The 19,485-nt window shown below is 46.2% G+C and overlaps 1 pseudogene; it reads left to right on the top strand.

Annotated features, from left to right (window-relative positions):
* The first annotated feature begins 612 nt into the window (after window positions 1-612).
* LOC123390392 lies at window positions 613-15,171 on the top strand (annotated as a pseudogene).
* The last annotated feature ends 4,314 nt before the right edge of the window (window positions 15,172-19,485 follow it).

Raw genomic sequence — 19,485 nt, 5'->3', positions numbered from 1 at the left:
TCATCTGTGATTTCATGAGGCGCTAAAAGCCTTCTTCACACACGTGATTCTGAGAGTCAGAAGGCCGGGTGGCGGGCTGTGTGTGTCAGAAAACACATGAAATTCTATCCCAGAGGAGAACCTTGCTAGACTGCAATTTTCCACAGCAGTAAGGGGCATGGGAGGGGACCTAGGCCCCGTTTCCGTGTTTGTCTCTCTCCACAGCACACACCACACAGCCTCTGTGGGAGGAGACCCAGGTCTCTGGTCTAGGTGGAGACATGACACGCCTCCAGAGACTGGGCCCAGGGACGAATGGCAAGTGAGCCAGGGCAAGGTTGTGGGTGAGGGTCAGACTTCTAGAGCCTGGGAGCTGTGGGGAGGGCTGGGTGGGTCAGCCTGGGCCTGCTGGAAGAGGCAGAGCAGGAGGAGCTAGCTGTGGGATTTGGAGAGGATTATAGCACTGGGGCAAGTGGAAGGGTGCTGTAAGCAGGAGGAGCAGCGGGTGGTGCAGGGTTTGCTTTTCCCCATGCTCAGATATTGCCCCTTTTGATGTCATCCCTTTCTGCCTGGTGAGCCCTCCATGCCACCCCTCTCAATCCTTCCCACCCATACAGGTGAGGCTGACTCGTCCCATCTACCAGGATTGAGAGGGGGAGAGACCTGTGTCTGAATATCACCTTCTGCCCAGCACTGCAAGACCAGTCTGCCTTTTCCAGTTCAGGCACCATGGCCCACTTTGTGGTCCAGCACATGGAGTCATGGAGGGCATCGCTGGAGATGTGCAGGTGAGGGGGAATGGAAATGGAAATGGAATGGAAAGAGTCTGGCTCTGGAGTCAGACAGGCCTGGCCAGTAATCTGGCTTCTGCAAATTGCTCATCTGATTTTCCCTAGAGATCAGTGAGGACAAGTGAACACAGACAGAATGATGTATAGGGACACATGACTTGACACCACAGGAGACACATGCGCTTCCTCTAAGTGTTGGAGACTCAGAACTGCATAAATTGAATAAAACTCCAAATGAACCCGTTGCTTTTTTTTTTTTCTTAAGACTCCACTTATTTGAGAGAGAGCGAGAGAGCGAGAGAGTGAATGAGCGCAGGAGGAGGGGTGGGGGGCGTGCAGAGGGAGAGGCAGAAGGAGAAGTAGAGGGAGAAGCAGACTCCCCACTGAGCAGGGAGCCCAACACAGGGCTCCATCCCAGGACCCTACCATCATGACCTGAGCCGAAGGCAGATGCTTAACCCACTGAAGCACCCAGGCACCCTGAAATGAATCCACTCTTGGTTGAAGTAAATTATAGCCCACTCTTCACCAGTCCTTTTGGAAAGTGAACCATTGGCCAGTAATGGGTCTCTCCCACTCATGGGGCTCTCACACTTTCTGCAGCTCTGATATTCTCATGTTCCCTCACACTTTCATGCCGTCTCTAAGTTTTAAAAATTCTTTTTGCCTCACCTGAGCCATCTGCCTCAACAGGGAGCCCTTAATTCTGAGCTCACACATTCATGAAGAATATGCAGAAATCTCATGCTCTGCCAGGAGGTTCCAGCATGGATCCAAGACCCTTGGCTTGACAACGATTGCATGGCTGCCCGAGATGTCTGGTCCCAGCCTTCCTTTCTTGCCATATCTCTCACCACCTGCAGCACACGAACCACCCTCCAGCTGCCCCACACACCACACCACCGCCACATGCCTTTCTTTAAAAACACCTGAATTTGCCACTCATTTGTGCCTGAGTATTTGCTCATACTCTCTGCTTGCCCTGGGAATGTCTTCTCCCTCCTTTCTCCATTGGTCCTTGTCCTTGAAGATCTTGCTCAAATGCTACCTCTCTGATGAGCCCAGCCCATTGACAATTTTCCCGTCTGCTCTAGGCTAATATAGTGCTTTGGTAACACCTCTCCCCCTGCACATATTTACTCATTCATTCATATGTGGATACATCACCACCAAGCAGAGCTACTCTAGCCCAGTCCTGTCCTCACTGATTCTGGGAGCTCAGAAATGAGGTGGACACAACCCCTAGTCTTCCTTTGGAACATCCTAGCCCCTAAGCAGCCAGATACATAGACCTGTGGCAGTCATAAACGGTTCTAAATGCTGCATATAAATCTGTAATGGGTTATGCACAGATACCACTGAGGAGGGTTCCAGGAAAGCCTTCCTAAAGGAGTTGGCCTTTAAATTAGCCTGGGAAAAATATGAAGAGACTCTACCTCTGCCAGGGTCGTTGGGGTGTGAAGGGAATAGCAGATGCAGAGAGATGTAGGGAACAGTGTGTGCAGAGGCACAGAGGTATGGTACAGCCTGTTGCGGAGGGGGAGTAAAATAAGTCTCCCTCTCCAAATAAGAGCTGAGGGTACCCTGCCAGTAGGTGGCAGCAGGGGCCTTAACCTGCTGTTCTATCCTGTGGGTGTGTTAATTGAGGTATTTGTCTGCATCTCATTCTTTACCTTTTTGACCATTGCCTGGAGCAGAAACATAATCAGAACAGATGGAATTAGGCACTAAATAGCAAGACAGATACTCCCATTTACTGTGTGCCCTGACTCCTGCATCCGCTACCAAGAATCCCTCCACTGACCTCCCATTCCTGCTTGAGGTTGCCCATCTTTCAAAGTCCTGCACATTCACCCCTTCATTCACTCAGTTGGGACTCCCTGGGTACCTAATCTGCTTCATGCCCACTGCTGGCTGATGCTGGGAACCCTGAAGTGAATCACACGGAGATCCTATTCACTGTCTCTGGGTAAAACACACACACACACACATACACACACACACACACACACACACGATGAAAAGTTCTCTGTCAATGACAACACAAGCTGGGACGGATGCCATCATGAGGGAAGAAGGTGGTCAGGGAGGGCTCCCTGGCAGAAGTGAAAACTGACCTGGGTGAAAGAATGCAAAAATGGATGCCAAGTTGGGAGAGGGGCTGTGAAATGGGAAAGACATTCTAGCCAACCGAGGCCTGCACGATACAGGGAATGAAGGCTGGAAATATCCAGGGGTGTTTAGGGAGCCTCACGTAGGCTGGAGTTCCTGGAGCATTCATTTGAGACACAAGAAATGGTAAGAGGTGAGACCGAAGGCTACGAGTGCTGCAGGGGTGTGACGAGGAACATGGAATAAGTCTTGAAGGTGACAAGGGAGCCATGAAAGGGAATGACATTATGGGGTTTGAGTTTAGGAAGACCTGACTGAGCAGCTGCTGCAAAGATGCATGGCCGCAAAAGAAGGAGCAGAACCAAAGAGAAAGAAGTCTTGAATTTGGGTTTTGTTAGTCTGGAATGGAGAGGAGGGGTGGGCCTGGGATATATCCTTCAGATTAAACCAGCAGGAATCGGTAGCTGGTTGGATGTGGGGAGTGAGGGGCACAGGAAGATTCAAGGGTGATGCTCAGGTTTGTATCTGGAGTGACCATGTGGATGATAGGGTCTGTAAAGGACAAAGGCACACAAAGGCAGGATGGGGGAAATATAGCAATTTATTGTTTGGGCAAAATACGTTGGAAGCATCTTCAGACGTGCAAGGGAATGGGTCTAACAGTGATCAGATATGCAGTTGTGGAAGGGGAAGAGTGGAGAACATTGGACAGGAGAAAGATGTGGTACTGGGTCATCATGGAGATTCAGGGACTGACAGTACAAGAGCTAGGGAAGCGACCCAGGGAGAACGTGTTGAGCCAGAAGAGCAGATCCACGATGGCAACTGCTAAGGTCCAGCAGCCACTGATCTCCTCAGCTCTCTGGGTGTCTAGCTCCACCAGCTGCCAGCAGTCTGCTCAGAGCTCTATATCGCCACCACTTCCCTCCATTGTGTTACACAAGCATAATCATTCTCTTTGCTTGCCATGACTGAAAAAAAAAAAAAAAAACCTATCAGAAAGCACTGCTTAGAGAAAAATGGAACTCATGTAAGAGACTGAATCAAATGGGCCAGAGAAACTGGTCGGAGAGTAAGGAGAGTTTGCCATCTGAGTTTCCCAGGACAGAAGATTCTTCTTGGGACCAAAAGTGATCGCCAGTTGTGAAATACATCAGGGGGATGCAGTCTGATAAGAATCAAAAAACACGCACGTGCACCCGAATGTTTATAGCAGCCATGTCCACAATAGCCAAACTATGGAAAGAACCTACATGTCCATCAACAGATGAATGGATAAAGAAGATGTGGTGTATATATACACAATGGGATACTATGCAGCCATCAAAGGAAATGAAATCTTGCCATTTGTGAAGACGTGGATGGAACTTGAGGGTATTATGCTTAGTGAAATAAGTCAATTGGAGAAAGACAACTATCATACGATCTCCCTGATATGAGGAAGTAGAGATGCGACATGGGGGGTTTAGGGGGTAGGAAAAGAATAAATGAAACAAGATGGGATCGGGAGGGAGACAAACCATAAGAGACTCTTAATGTCACAAAACAAACTGAGGGTGGCGGTGGGGAGGGGGGTAGGGAGAGGGTGGTGGGATTATGGACATTGGGGAGGGTATGTGATATGGTGAATGCTGTGAAGTGTGTAAACCTGGTGATTCACAGACCTGTTCCCCTGGGGCTAATAATACATTATATGTTTATAAAAAAATAAAAAGTAAATTAAAAAAAAAAGAATCAAAATACACCTATTGAGTTTGGAAACCAACTAAGAGAGGAGTCAGTGTGTGGCGGGGGCTGAAGCCAGTCTGTGGTGTGGAGAGGAATAAACTGGACGTGAACCGACCACTGCAGTTGGTGATTCCATTACCTTGGTATGCTACAGGGAGGAGAGAAGATGGTTTAAAGTTTTGATGGGATTGGGATCAGTGGGGATTGTCTTAGTGGGTGGAAAAGACACAACACTTTCCATATCCTAAAGAAGACCCAGGAGCTTGTGTGGGGCAGGTTGGAGAGAAGGGTCTGACTGGCGGAGGAGGTGATGGAGCCTGGGAGGGCATGGGGTCCAGGACAAGACTGTTTTGTCCTTAATAGAGGAAGAGGTGTATGGGTGTGTGAACCCTGTGCAAGGGTGGGGTGGGCAGTCCAAGGGACATGGCCTGGTGCCATTAGTTTTCTTCATTAGGAAGGAAAGGAAACATTTCCTCCAAGTGAGGTGGCATGGCAGCTGAGGGGAACGTGAGAGGGTGGTGACCTGGGTCATGCCTCTGGCTTATAGGATGTGAGGTGTGAGGCCACCAGGGAGCCTGGGACCATGAGGAGATAGGAATGTGATTTTCCCAGAAACTCTCACTTGCTCAGGTTATAGCAGGAATCTCAGGACAGCTGGGCTCTGCCTTGGGCCTGGGCAGTGGTATGGTGGATGACCCAGGTCTTTGAGAACTGCTGTAGAGCGTCAGGAGAAAGTGGAGACAGAGCCTCCACATGCACGTGTGAATTAACTCAAAGGCTAGAGTGGAGGGAAAGAGCAAGATGTCCTCCCTTATCCTCCTTTCCCCCTGAAAGAGAAGGAGATAATGTGTCCAGGCTTGTGATCAGAGAGCGCCTGAATGGCAGAGAGGAGAGTAAAGCTGGCTGTCCCAAGGCAGAGCTTACTTCAGGCTACTGAGCAGCACAGACCCTCAGCAAGCCCATACTTCCCTAGGCTGAGCTGACACTGGCCCCCAGGGACATCCCGCCTCCACTTCCCTCATCTGTTCCAGCCCCCAAGCTCTGCAGAGGGGAGATGGAGTGGGGGAAGGGGGTCAGCAGCCAATCACATCCTTGGCAGCCCAAGGCATCTGCACCTGGTCTAACCAATCCCCTCTGAACAAACAGCTCACCCAGCCTCTGCTCCCTCCTTCCCTGCCTACTCTGCCCAGCAACAGCAGAAAGGAGGCTTAAGGAAGAGAGGGAGGCCTTGCAAACTCTCAGCCCCTGGCAGCAATGGAGCTGGGCCCCTGGCTCACTCTATAAAGGGAGGTTAAAACAATACTTACAGTTCCTGGAGCCCAGGCAAAATGTCCCCAGGGGCCCTCAGGACTGTGCAAGTCAGCTCTCATGAACAGGAACTCACATATTACAGAGATCCTGATCCTTGGAGCCTTGGGCCACAAGCCAGCCTCGTTCACTCCACAGTTCTGGGGCAGGCCCTGGGCTGACAGCCTGAACAGCAGAGACACAGCTCTGGTAGAGGAGGTGGACATTAAAACAAACAATCTCACAGATGCCTATTTAACTAGAAGCAGAGAGAAGGCCTAGGAAGGAAAAAGGCACAGGGTGCTATGCCGGAGAATAAGAGGGGACCTGATTTAGACTGCCTTTCCTACTTCTTGTTGGTTTCACTTCTTTTTGTCCAGATTTACGAGGGCTATTTTATTCATTATTTTGCCCCCAGAAGCCTCCCACCTATCAAGAAAAACGTGGTATTCGTTGTTAATACAAGTGGCTGGCTCAATGTTTGGCACCACGATGAAGCAGGTAACAAGGACCCGGCAGACCTGTTATAGCTCTTGTTTTAGAAGGCTCAGAAAGCAGAGAGTACAGGAACAGTGGTCCCCTGGGACCAGAGACTCTACCTCCCATGACCCTGGGATCTTAGAGGCCAAGCCCTCCCTTGGGGTCCTGGTACCTTGCACATTCAGGAGCCACATAGACCTGAAACCACAGAATACTGGGAACATTGAAACATTGGACATGGGGGGCTGTAACCATCAGGACCCTTAACCACAAAACTTCAGATCACCAAGGGGCCCAGAGCCATAGAACCTTCAAGCTGGAGAACTCTGGTGTCATAAAACCCGAGTCAACAGTATAAAAAGGAAACCATAGTCAATTTAGACTCTGAACCTTCCAGAGGCCACAGGTTTGTTTTGTCTCATTTTGTTTACTTTACCTCAAAGCCAGAAAAATACAGTGCACTGGCATTGTAGTGTTTAGAAACTACAAAGTCCCGGATCCATCTAGATTTAAAATATTGTCGCCCTTCTACAGAGCACCCTTAAAATGGAATACTGGGGCCATAGGCCAAAGAGATTTTGAGTTTAGAGCCTGAATCCATAAAGTTCCGGAAGCAGTATTTTGAACTACAATACTCTGGGACTTGAGAATGATAAAGTCCAAGTGACCTGGAGCAGTACAGCCTTAAAGTTCTGAACCATAGAGCCCATGGGGCCCAAGTCTACTAACTTGTACGATACCAGAGTGTAACCAAACTGGGGGAAGGGAAATATTGAAAGCTGTCTTTTGTAGTCTCAAGTGTAGGGGAAAGGCTATACCCAACTCCAAACTTTTCTAGCCTACCCATCCCAACTAAGGTCAGGAAAAAGCTGAGGAGCACTTGTGGCGGTCATATTTCAGGGGCATAGTTGCCCTTAGTCTTTTAGCATGGAACTATGAAATGCTTCTCCTTCCCCCACACAATATCACCACATGCACTGCACTCCTGCATAACAACAGGAGATTATAGCTGATGGAACTGGAAGCTTAGAGTCTTTAAGAAAGACTATCCCAAGCAACCCAAGACAATAGAGGAGTCAAAAACAAGGATTCTAAAAGAAATTTTTGCCTCTGACACATGAAACTGTTAGCACCTAGCAAGCACAACCTAATTCCTGGCCGGATAAACATAGAATCTCCCACCAAAGGCCTATTTACCTAGGATCTTTTTACGTGATACATCATGTCTGCTTTCACCAAAAACTTACAAGCTATGCTAAAATGAAAACAAACCAAAACAAAACAAAACACAGTCCAAAAAGATGAATCAATCATCAGAACCAGACTGATACGGCAGAGAAATTATTAGACCTGGAATTTAAAGTGGCCATGACTAATATGCTAAGGGCTCTAATGGGAAAAGTGGATAACATGCAAGAATAGACAGGTAATGCAAGCAGAGATGGATACCCTAAGAAAAGAAAAAGTAAATGCTAGAAATATAAAACACCATAACAGGAATGAAAAAATGTCTTTGGTGGGCTCATTAGGAGACTGAACATGGGCAAAGAACAAGTCAATAAGCCTGAGGATATGTTAATAGAAACTTCCCAAACCGAAAAGCAAAGAGGAGAAAGAATGTAAAACAAAATAAGAAAAAAGAGAATATCCAAGGACTGTATACAATTACAAAAGTATCACATATGTGTAATGGGAACACCAGGAGGAGAAGAAAGAAAATAACACAAGAAATATTTGAAGGATTACTGGGTACATATTTTCCAAAATAAATGACAGCCACTAAACCACAGGTCTAGGAAGCTCAGAGAGCACCATGCAAGATTAAAAAAAAAAAAAAATCTACACATAGGCATATCCTATTCCGACTACAGAAAATCAAAGAGAAATTTCTTAAAAAAAAAAAAAAAAGCCCATGGAAAATATCACCTTACTTATACAGGAACAAGAATAGGAATTACATTGGACTTCTCTTGAGAAATCATGCAACAAAAAGAGAGTGAAACGAAATATTTACCGTATTGAAGAGAAGCAAAACAAAACAAGGAACCCCAAAAACTACCAGCCTAGAATTCTGTATACAGCAAAATAGTCTTTCCAGCGTGAATGAGTTAGGAAGACTTTATTAGCCAAACAAAAATTGAGGGACTTTTTGCCAGTAGACCTGCCTTGCACAGGTAAATGTTTAAAGAAGTTCTTCAGAGAGAAGGGAAATGGTGTAGTTCATATACTTGGGCCTACATAAAGAAAGGAAGAGTGTTAGGAAAGGAATGAATTATGGATAAAGAAACTCTTTTCTTTTTTAATTAATAGATGTAACAAAAAGAGTTTGCTGAAAATAGTGATAGAAATAATGTGTTCAGTGAATACAGCTTATAGATAAGTGAAATTAATGACAGCAATGTTACATAAGAGCCAGGAAGGATGAATTGGAAATATTCTTCCATGAGGTACTTGAAGCTGTATAGTGTTTTCTGAAAGTGGACTTGGATTAGTTGTAAAAGCAGATTACACACTCTAGGGCAATCAATAAGAAAAAAAAAACAACAACAACAACATTAAAACCATAATGGCTCTGCTAAAAGACAAGAGAAAATGGGATCATATAAAACACTCAATTAAAACCACAGAAGACAGAAAAATAGTTTAAGACCGAAAAAAGGAAGGAAGGAAGGAAGGAAGGAAGGCAGGCAGGCAAGGAGAGAGGGAGGGAGGAAGGAAAAGAAAAGAAAATCAAGGGTAGCAAATAGAAAACAGTTAAAAACATGTCAAATACTAATCTATCCATAACAGTAATCACTTTAACCATGAATGGTCTAAATACACGTATTAAATGACAGAGACTATCAGTGTTGATTAAAACAAAACGGAACCTAACAAAAACAAACAAAAAACAAACAAACAAAAGCAGACCCAACTCTGTGTTGTCTACAAGAAACCCATTTTAAATAAAAAGACACAGATAGACTAAAAGTCATGGTATGGGAAAAAAAGATATCCCATTCTGAACACTAATCACAAAAAAGCTGAAGCAGCTATACTAATTTCAGATGAAACAGACTTTAGAGCAAGTAAGTTATCAGGGATAAGGAGATGCGTTGTTTAAAGAAACAAAGCAAATATCCCTGACAGATAACACACTGGTTGATCTCTTGGTAAATATGGCATTGTTTGCATGGAGGATCTGATTCACAAGACCTATAAAGTATTACTGTAAAGTATTTCAAAGAACCAAAAAACTTCCAGGGGCCCTGCAAATTATCTTCTCCATGAAGTGGAACGAAGAAAAGGATCACCCATTTTGTGGGAGGCGCAGTTGCTGGCAATAGGGAAGACCAGATGAACAGCTTATTAGAAGGATAAACTAAGGTATCTGCCATCACTATTTCCGCAGTTTGGCCAGTTAATAAACCATGACTGCTTTCAGACTGAAAAAAAAATCTTATATAACTATAATTATATAATGGCTCTCCAAGAAGACACAGCAATCCTTAATGTGTAATGCACCTAACAATAGAATGTCAAAAGACATGAGGCAAAAACTGTTAGAACTGCAAAGAGACATAGATGAAACCACTGTTATAGTTAGAGACGTCAGCTCCCTTCTATCACAAATGGAGAGATCCAGCAGCACAAAAATCAGTAAGGACAGAGTTTAACAGAACAGCACCATTAATCAGTTGAATAATTGACATCTACACAGTACTTCATCCAACAGCAACACAATACACATCCATCTCAAGCTCACATGGAATGTTTGCCAAAATAGACTACATCGTGGGCCGTAAAACACGCCCTAACAAAGTAAAAGAGTACAAATCATACAATAAATATATGCTCTCAGACCATGTGGAATAAACTAGAAATCAATAACAGACAGATAGCTGGAAAATCTCAATAGATTAAATGACATACTTCTAAAAACACGATTTGTCTCTGGTTAGTGGGAGATTCTCAGGAAGGGCCATCATGCTCTATGTTTCAGTCCTCTGAATGAAAACAAGAATGAGTGGCTAAATCCTTAAAACCATGCAACATTTAGGCCTTAGTACCTTGTAGAGAAATAACCTTTCAGTCTTGAGGAAGACTTCAGCTCCCTATTCCAGAATGTGTGACCTCTACCCTGAGCTCATCCTGTGGCAGGAAAGACTCTGATCCCCTTGAAAGCATTCAAGGCATCTTCTATCAGTTTAAGGTGTAGAGAAAGTTGGGTCACAAGTGGTATTCCCTGTGGTCTCTGAAATCTATAACAATATAAAACTTGGAAGGCATAATGTTTAACACCTCCAAAATATGGATTTGCATCCGTGGTTCATCAGTGACTAGTTGTGTGACCTTGAGCAAGTCACTCTGCCTCTCTGAGCCTCGGTGTTGTCACTGATAAAATGGGTATAATATCAGTATCTTTTCCATTGTGTTGCTATGACGATTAAATGAGCTGATGCATCTAAGTATTTGGCACAGTGCCTGAAACATAACAAGTGCCCTGTAAGAGGTACCTAATACTAGGACCTGCATTCCCTGTTCCCTGAAACTCTAATGTGCCTAGACCTATGCTAGGTATTGTTACGGATAAGGGAGCCAAAAGGGAGAAGTATTGAAAGCCCTGTTCTCAGAGGGCTCAATATCAGTGTGGAAAATGAAAACATTCTACATATGACAGCGAGCAAACCATCTGGGACAGGGACTATCTGGGTACAAGGGGCATGGGTCAGAGTAAGCAATCAAGGAAGGGCTGCCCAGAGAAGGAGCAGTGAAGATATGAATAAGTAAAGGGGAAGTGGAAAGGTCTGTTACCTAAAGGGCACAATAAGAGCAAAGTTTGGGGGTGGGGGAATGGGATCTGGGTTATCTGGGGACTGAGGAGATGATCCGCCTAGAAGAAATGGAAGGTGAGGTAAAAGAACAGATTACACAGGGCAGAACCAGAGCTTGCAAGTCACTTAAAGGAAGTTATAAAGACCCAGAATCATAAAGGTCTTAAGCTTTAGGGTCCTGGAATCACTGAATCCTGGGTCATGGGGTCCGGGAACCATGGAACACATAGGGCCCTAGCACCCTGAAAGCATGGAGCTTCAACCTTCTAGACCACCACTGTCTAATAGAACTCTCTTGATGATGGAAAAGTTCTGAAGTTCTGAGGTGTCCCATACAGGAGTAGCCACTGCTCTGCAATAACCCTTGTGTGGTTATTGGGCACTTGAAATGTAGCTACTGCAAGTAAAGGAACAGTTTATTCATAATTTTTCTTCTAATTCTAACTAGCTTACATTTAAGTAGCTACATGTGGCTAGCAGTTCTAGGCTTAGATCCATAGGGCCTGTAGCATTTTGACCCCGAGAATTCTAGACTTACGGAGTGCCGGAGTCAGAGAGTCTTAAAACCATACCACACTTAGGCCTCAGTACCTTGTATAGAAGTAACTTTTTAGTCTTGAGCAAGACCTCCAGCCTTGGTCCATCTCCTTCATTTCACCCATATCCCACAGACTGAAAAGGCCACGAACGTGATCCTGGGTGGCGCGCGGGTCAACGACCACTTCTAAACCATCACCTTTTCTGACTTGGTTAGCATCTAGCTAGCATCCAGAATATCCACAGCACCAAGGACTACCTGGGTCACATGGAAGCTGGTGGTCGTAAGTGTAGACCTACCCACTGAAATGGATGGGCTGTGGTAATGTGGGGAATTCCTTTTTATCTATCTATCTATTTATTTATTTATTTTTCTATTTTAGGTAGGCCCCATGCCCAACATGGGCCCCGAACTCATGACCCTGAGATTAAGAGTCACGTGCTCTACTGCCTGAACCAGCCAGGTGCCCCAGATATGGGGAATTTTTGAAATGCTCCCTTTGTTCCCCCATCTACCTCACCTCTCACAATACCTGAAACATCACTATTATATTTTATACAAATATGTCCCTTCATCCTTCTGCCTCCCCTTTCCTAGTTGAAAGAACTTAGCACTATGTATTTTAGGGCACATTCCTCTTCGGCCCTGCGTTTCTTTAAAGCACATACTCAGAAAAATTTGCCAAAACTTTTAAAAATCAATAATCTATGTAGGTATTTCCAAGCACTTGGTCAAGCTGTTGCCCTGATTCTGGCTTTTGATCAATCGTCTCTCAGAGAAGTACTGAAGTCTCCCCCGACCCGCCACCTCTGGTAAACTCAGCCCTTCCTTCCCCTATAGCATGGAGGTGGGGTTGCTATCATTGGGGAGATGCCTGTCTGACTAGAGAATTAGATATCCCCCCAGGAAACAGGCAAATCGTAGTCTGAGACAGGGAGTGATAAAAGCCAAGGACATGTGGGCCCCACTGTCAGATCTCAGGGAACCCGTGTGGGGGGCAGGAGTGTTGGGAAGGATAAGCAGCAGAAACAGCCTGAGCAAAGATGAGAAATGACTGAGCCTGAGAGGTTGGTGAGGTGTCTAAGGTGTCTGCAATGGGGATAGAAATAACTAGAAAAGATGGTCTCACGGTCTGCTTCCCAATTAGGGACCAACATCAGTGCAGCTCTGCTACAGCATAGCATTGCTAAACCACAGCAATCAGAAGACTGGTCAGGGCTGCAGTGTGAGGAGGATCCGTCTCATCATCTTCCTGACAGATGCGGAGCCCATAGCCAGTGTGATGACCCCTAGGGTGATCCTCTCCAACATCTGTCAGGCACTGGGCAACAGGGTGTCCCTTTTTAGTTTGGCCTTCAGGGATGAGGCTGACTTCCCATTGCTGTGTCACCTGCCCCTGGAGAACCAGGGAGAAGTCTGGTGCACGTATGAGGGCACTGATGCAGCCCTACAGCTGAAGGGCCTCTATGAGGAGATCTCCATTCCTCCGCTGGCAGACGTGCATTCTTGAAGGGAGAGCCTCCCCTCCTCTGGGAGGCTTGGTTGGGGCCTCCCCTTGGACCTTTTCCCCATTATTTTCGTGGCTCAGAACTGGTGGTGGCAGGACAGGCACAGGCAGGCAGGTAGGAAAGCAGGAACTTGGCATCCACCTGGCAGCCTGTGGCCCCAAGAGTCAGCTTCTTGTAGCCTGCCACAGTGGGGCAGCCACCAGCAGAGCCAGAAGAACTCTGGTGTCCCAGGGGAGTGGGCCTACAACGTAGCCCACTTCACCTGCTGCCTCTGGGCCTACACCACCAGTGGAGAGAGTTGCTGAGGGATGCTTCCAAGTCTGCTCGCCGCCTGCTGGCCACCGAAGTCCTCAAGCTGTCCCTTGAAAACAATGTTGTCACACCTCTGACTTCACTGGTCATGGTGCAGCCCAAGGAGGCAAGTGGGAAGGTCAGATCACAGATTTCCACTGCAGCTGTACTAGGCACCATTATGCCTTCATCCGCCAGCAGACGTGGCCTCGGGACAGGCACAGCCCCGTCAGCCTTGTTACCCAAGGTCTCTCCCAAATTAGGGCTTGTGAAACCAAGGTCCTACTTATCCCCAATGGCTCCTGCTTCTACAGAAATTATGTCCAGTTCCAAGGAGTTGGAGCCACTGGGTCAGGACACTAAGTACCCTATCCACCCCAGCACACCCCAAATCCCCAAATCCTACACAACAGGATTCCGGCACTTTGGTTCAGCCAACTCTCAGAACAAAAACTGCTACCTTTGGCCCTCAAACTCTGGTGCCCTATTGCTTCTGAAGCCCAGCGTGCCATCACACCAGAATCCTGGTACCCTATTACCCATGACTGCCAAGACACAAGTCCCACTTCTGAATCCTAGCACCCCATCCCAGCCCAAAGCTGGCATTGTGAAACATGATATTCCACTGTCCTCCAAACCTGGTGTTCCATCACAACCCAAACTGGATGCTCTATCACATTCCCAACTTGGGATACTCACATCACAGTCACCCAAAAGCTTGCCACAGGCCAATCCTGGAGTCTCCATGCTTCAGGTCTTCAAACACTTATCACAAAACTAGACCAAAGGTTCCTGCTCACAAGACCCCAAACAATCTGTCACACCCTAAACCCAGCATCCTCTTAACCTAACATCCCTAAAATCCTAACACCTCTTTTTTTTTTTAAGATCCCATTTATTTATTTGAACAGACAGAAATCACAAGTAGGCAGAGAAGCAGGCAGAGAGAGATGGAGGAAGCAGGCTCCCCACTGAACAGAGAGCCTGATGCCGGGCTCGATCCCAGGATCCTGAGATCATGACCTGAGCCGAAGGCAGAGGCTTTAACCCACTGAGCCAGCCAGGCACCCCAGTCCCACCACCTCTTAACTCTAATACCCCAGCTCCCCAAAATTACCCAAGCTTATCATTTTCCAAACCTAGCACCCCAATCCCCAATAAACCCAAAACCCCGTTATCCCCCAGACCTGTCAGACCAATGCCCCTACCTCCTCAGGATCCAAACACATTCACAAGCACAACCTCAAGTCCTGCAAGTCCCAGCAAGACCATGACCACCTCTGTCTTTGGAGCACCCTTCCCAATTCCCTTTGACTCCACCTTGCCCTTTCTGCTGCCCTGAGAAAGCTCTGGCTTCAGCAGGATCTGCTGCTGGGGCCCCCAAACACCAGGCAAATTCTGGGACTACTTGTGTCAGAAGTCCCAACAATGGGCCTCTCCAGCAGCTCCAGGCCTATGCCAGAAGGCAGCCCCCAAATGTGCCAGTCTTGCTGCCTTCTAGCATCCTCCCTGAGGTGGCCAGCCTGCTCCATTTCCCTGAGGAGCTAGAGCTGCTGTCTAAGTCAATGGTGGAGTCCATGATCATGGAGTCCTTGAACACACCAGCTTTCTATACCTTCCTCACTCCTGATGAAGATGGTTAGTGCCACGGGCAAGAGGTCAAGCCATGAGGAGGAGGTAAGAATGGAGAGCTCCGGGAACTAGGAATGTACAAAGCTTCTGCAGATTCTAGTGATGACAGTTGCCTGTTTGCTTGCTTTGAGACTTTGAATCAGATACTTAACCTCTCTGGGCCTTAGAACCTAAGCACAGAATTAGAGGCCCTGAGAGAGGAGGGATATTAAGACTGGGAAAGCGAAACAGAAAGAAACTGATCAAGTTGTGGTTTTGACATTTGCTCTGTTGGACAACAGAATTGCTCATGTTTCCAGGACAGGGTAGGGATACAGGGTTCTAACTGGAGGCATCACTGGGTAAGGCAGGTCTGATTAGTTCTTTTGTGCTCTATATATAGCCCTGCTTAAGGAGAGGGGTACACAAATTGGAAAAGATAACAATTATCCTTAAATTTCCTAAAGACTGTGAAGTAACAAAGGTTAACATTTTTTAGTCCTTCGTATGTGCAGGTACTTGTCTATATATTGCTTTTTTAGTCCCTCATTTAATACACATACACACACTCACACACACACAACCTGTGGATACCTGCATTTTACTCATGGGGAAACTGAAGTGCAGGGAACTGAAGTAACTTATTCCATGTCACACAACTAGGCCTGCATCATTGGATGGCATCATTTGGGCCTGCATCATTTGGTTGCAGACTGAATGTGCTCCACCACTCCATTGTTCTCTCTTCCTAAGAAGAGCAACATTTCTTGGGAGACATTATAGGGCAGGATTAGAACTAGTTGGTGGTGGCAGTAAGTCACCAAGATACAGATTTGGGCATGAGATCCTTGACATGCCCCTTTCCTTCACCACCTGCCAATATCCCATCCATCTTCAATTCTTGGCAATGTTGCCTCTGACATATTTGCTAAATGCACCCAGTTCTCACCACCTCAACTGTCACTATCTTAGGGCAGACTACAATCATGTCTACCATAGAAAACTGTTCCATTCTCCTCACTGGTCTCCCTGCTCCCTCTCTCGGGATATTTTTTTTCTTGCTTGCTTGCTTGTTTTCTTTCCTTCCTTTCTTTCTTTTCTTCCTTTCTTCTTTTTTTTTTCTTTTGCCATCCTTCCTCAGCAGCAAAAGGATTATTGAAAAACAAAGATTACTTCATGTCCCGCTCCCACTTAACCCCCCTCAAGAGTTTCCCATCTTACCTAGAATGAAGCCCAAAGTTCTTTTTATACCCGACAAGGCCCTACGTGATCTGCCCTCTATCCTATACCCCTCTGACCTCACTTTTTCCCACTCACTCTCTGAACTCTATCCACCCCCCAACCCTGGCCTCCTCTCCGTTCCCTAATGGGCCCTGCCTCAACCCCAACTCCACTATGGGACCTCTCTCAAGCTGTTCTATTTGATAATTGCTCTGAACTTACCTGCCCTGGTCCCTGTCTACCATGCTCATCTTTTGCATTGCCACTCAAATTCTAGATCACAACTTAGATCTTGGCTCAGATGTCCTTCCCACCCTCCCCCAAACACTCCAGACTTCATCAAATATCTGTAACTCCCTCAGTCATTTAAGTAGTTTTTCTGGGGCTCCTGGCTGGTTCACTCAGGAGAGCACGTGACACTTGATCTCGGGATTGTGGGTTCAAGCCCCACGTTGGGATGTAGAGATGATCTCAAAAACAAAACAAACCAAACAAACAAACAAACAAACAAACAAAAACTAGGTGTTGTATGTAAGTGATGAATTACTGAAACCTATTCCTGAAACCAATATTGCACTGCATGTTAACTGACTAGAATTTAAATAAAAATTCGAAAAGAAAAGAAAAGAAAATTCTCCTTGAACTACTGAAAAAAAAAGTCTTAAGAAGAGAGAAAGTGAGCAAGAGAGAGAGAGAGACAGAGATATTCACAAAGACCCAGACACAAAAGCAGAGGAGACGAGACACACAGTGACACATAGAGACACAAGGACACAGAAGTAACCAGGGAGACATAGGTCAAAACCATAGCCCAATATACCAAGGTTGAAGAAGTAGAAGCATAGAGACATGATGACATGGTAACTGACAGAAATGGGATAGGGGATGGGAGAAGAAAACAGAGACACAAGACCACAGATCTACAAAATCATAGAAACAGAGATGTTACTTATACCAAGACTTGGTAACAAAGACCCAAGGACATGGGCGCATGCAGAGGAGCACACCAAGAGTCAAACTGGAGCACAAATTTATATACTCAGAGATCCAGTGACAAAAGCATGGGAATGCAGACACCCAAACTGTGACAAACACCAGCCAAGACATAAGGGTTAGGGTTAGGTTAGGTAACAGAGAGGCATAAAGACAGGCAAGCTGGAGGCCCAGGTACAGTGGAGACACTGTGACATAGGGACACAAGAATTTAGAAAAGGAGTGAGAGAAAGACACACACACACACACACACACACATACACATCCCAGAATAAGTAGACATGGGGATGTGAATCCACAAACACAGCCATATGGATACAAGGTAGAAATGGGAACAGATACACAGGATCATGTCTGGAAGGATCAAGATAGGAACAAAGAAACCTAGACACATAGGAACGGACACACAGAACATAAACAAATGGGCAGAGACACGGTGACAAGGAAATCTATCCAGAGACGCAGGGGGGCAAAGACACAGAATAAAAATAAACCTGGGGATACCCAGAAACAGAATCACACAAATAGGCAGGCAAGGCCAAAAATGAAGAGATGGGGACAGTGAATCAGGCACAGGGACACAGAGAGTGGCTCAAAAATAAAAAAAGCCATGAGTAGGAGAAGACAAGATGACAGCAGAGTAGGGGAATGCTGTGCTCACCTCGCACACAATCAGAACTAGATAATTATCAAATCATCCTAAATGCCCCAGAAAGAGACCTGAAGACTGACAGAACAAACTCCACAACTAAAGGGAGAAACGAGGCCACATCCAAAAAGGTAAGGAAGTGGGGATCCATGGACTAGGGGAGAAAAGAATCCTGGGTGCTGCAGAGGGGAGGGAGCTGTGGTCACAGAGAAGGGTAAGAGAGAGGAGCATGCAGGGGAACGCATAAAGAGAATGCATCCCCAAAGCCACTGGCCTGGAAAGCAAGAGTGGCTGAATTTCATGAGTTCTTGCAACCAAGGGGGCTTAAAGGCTGGAGTTCTAGAGGTCAGTGGGCTTGGCTGGAATAGACTTGGTGGGCACTGCCCTGCTCCTGAAGAGAAGGCAGGCAAAGGACCTGAAGGCAGACAGTGTGGAAACAGTGATCTGAGAAGCACCTGGGACACACAGTGGGAGGGTTTGTTTGTTCTTCTCCTAGTGTGTCCCTGAGAGCCAGTATTCGTGGAGATGCTGCTCTGGGGACAAAGAAACTGGCTGGAGCTATTTCCCTCCCCTGACCCACAGTATAAACACAGAGCCACCTGCAGGAAGCAACACAGCACCCACACTGGCTGCCTAACCTGCTTACACCAAGCCCCACACCCCTGCACACTGGAGAGACTATCCTTCTCAGTCAAACTTGCTCCAGTCCCAATGCAGAGGGCCCCTTCCCAGAAGACCAGAAGAAACCCCTGCCCACACCACATCTTCCAGCCAGAGAGTTCTTCAGCGCTTCAGTTCCAGTTCAGGTAGTATCAGGTCTCATCTAACAAGCAGGCTAGAGCACACGTGCTTAAAACTCACCACATTCTGGCAAAGGACCAAACACTGACCACCGCAGGCAGAGAGAGCCTCTGTAGACAACTACCCTGAAAGATAGATCAGCCAAAACACTCCAGCAGAGTGCACACAACACACACCAGAGACACTCACTGAAGTGCCAGGCCCTGGACACTGCATGACCTCTTCTTCATAAAGCCATTGCTCTCAGAAGCAGGAATCATAACTGGCTATCTATTCTCACATACAGATGAAGGCAGAGACCTAGACAAAATGTCACATGGAGGAATTCATCCCAAATGCAATAAATAAATAAATAAATAAATAAATAAGGCCGTGGCCAGAAATTGAAGCAAAACAGATATAAGTAACATGAGTGAGGGAGAATTTAAAGCAACAAACATAAGAATACTCACTGGGCTAGGGAAAGAGTGGAAGAGTTCAGGGACCCTTACTCCAGAGATAAAAGAGTTAAAAGCCAACCTGACAGAAATGAAAAAGACAATAACTGAGATTCAAAACTGGCTGGATGGAATGACCACAAGGATGGAAGAATCAGAGGAATGAATGAGTGGTATAAAGATAGAATGATGGAATATAATGAGGCTCAACAGAAGAGAGAAAGATGAACTATGGATCATGAGAA

This window comes from Mustela putorius, unplaced genomic scaffold (assembly GCF_011764305.1).
Source record: "Mustela putorius furo isolate JIRA1106 unplaced genomic scaffold, ASM1176430v1.1 tig00537340_pilon_pilon_pilon, whole genome shotgun sequence".
NCBI lineage: Eukaryota > Metazoa > Chordata > Mammalia > Carnivora > Mustelidae > Mustela > Mustela putorius.
The sequence above is the reverse complement of the archived record's forward strand: the minus strand, read 5'-3'. Positions and strand labels throughout refer to the sequence as shown.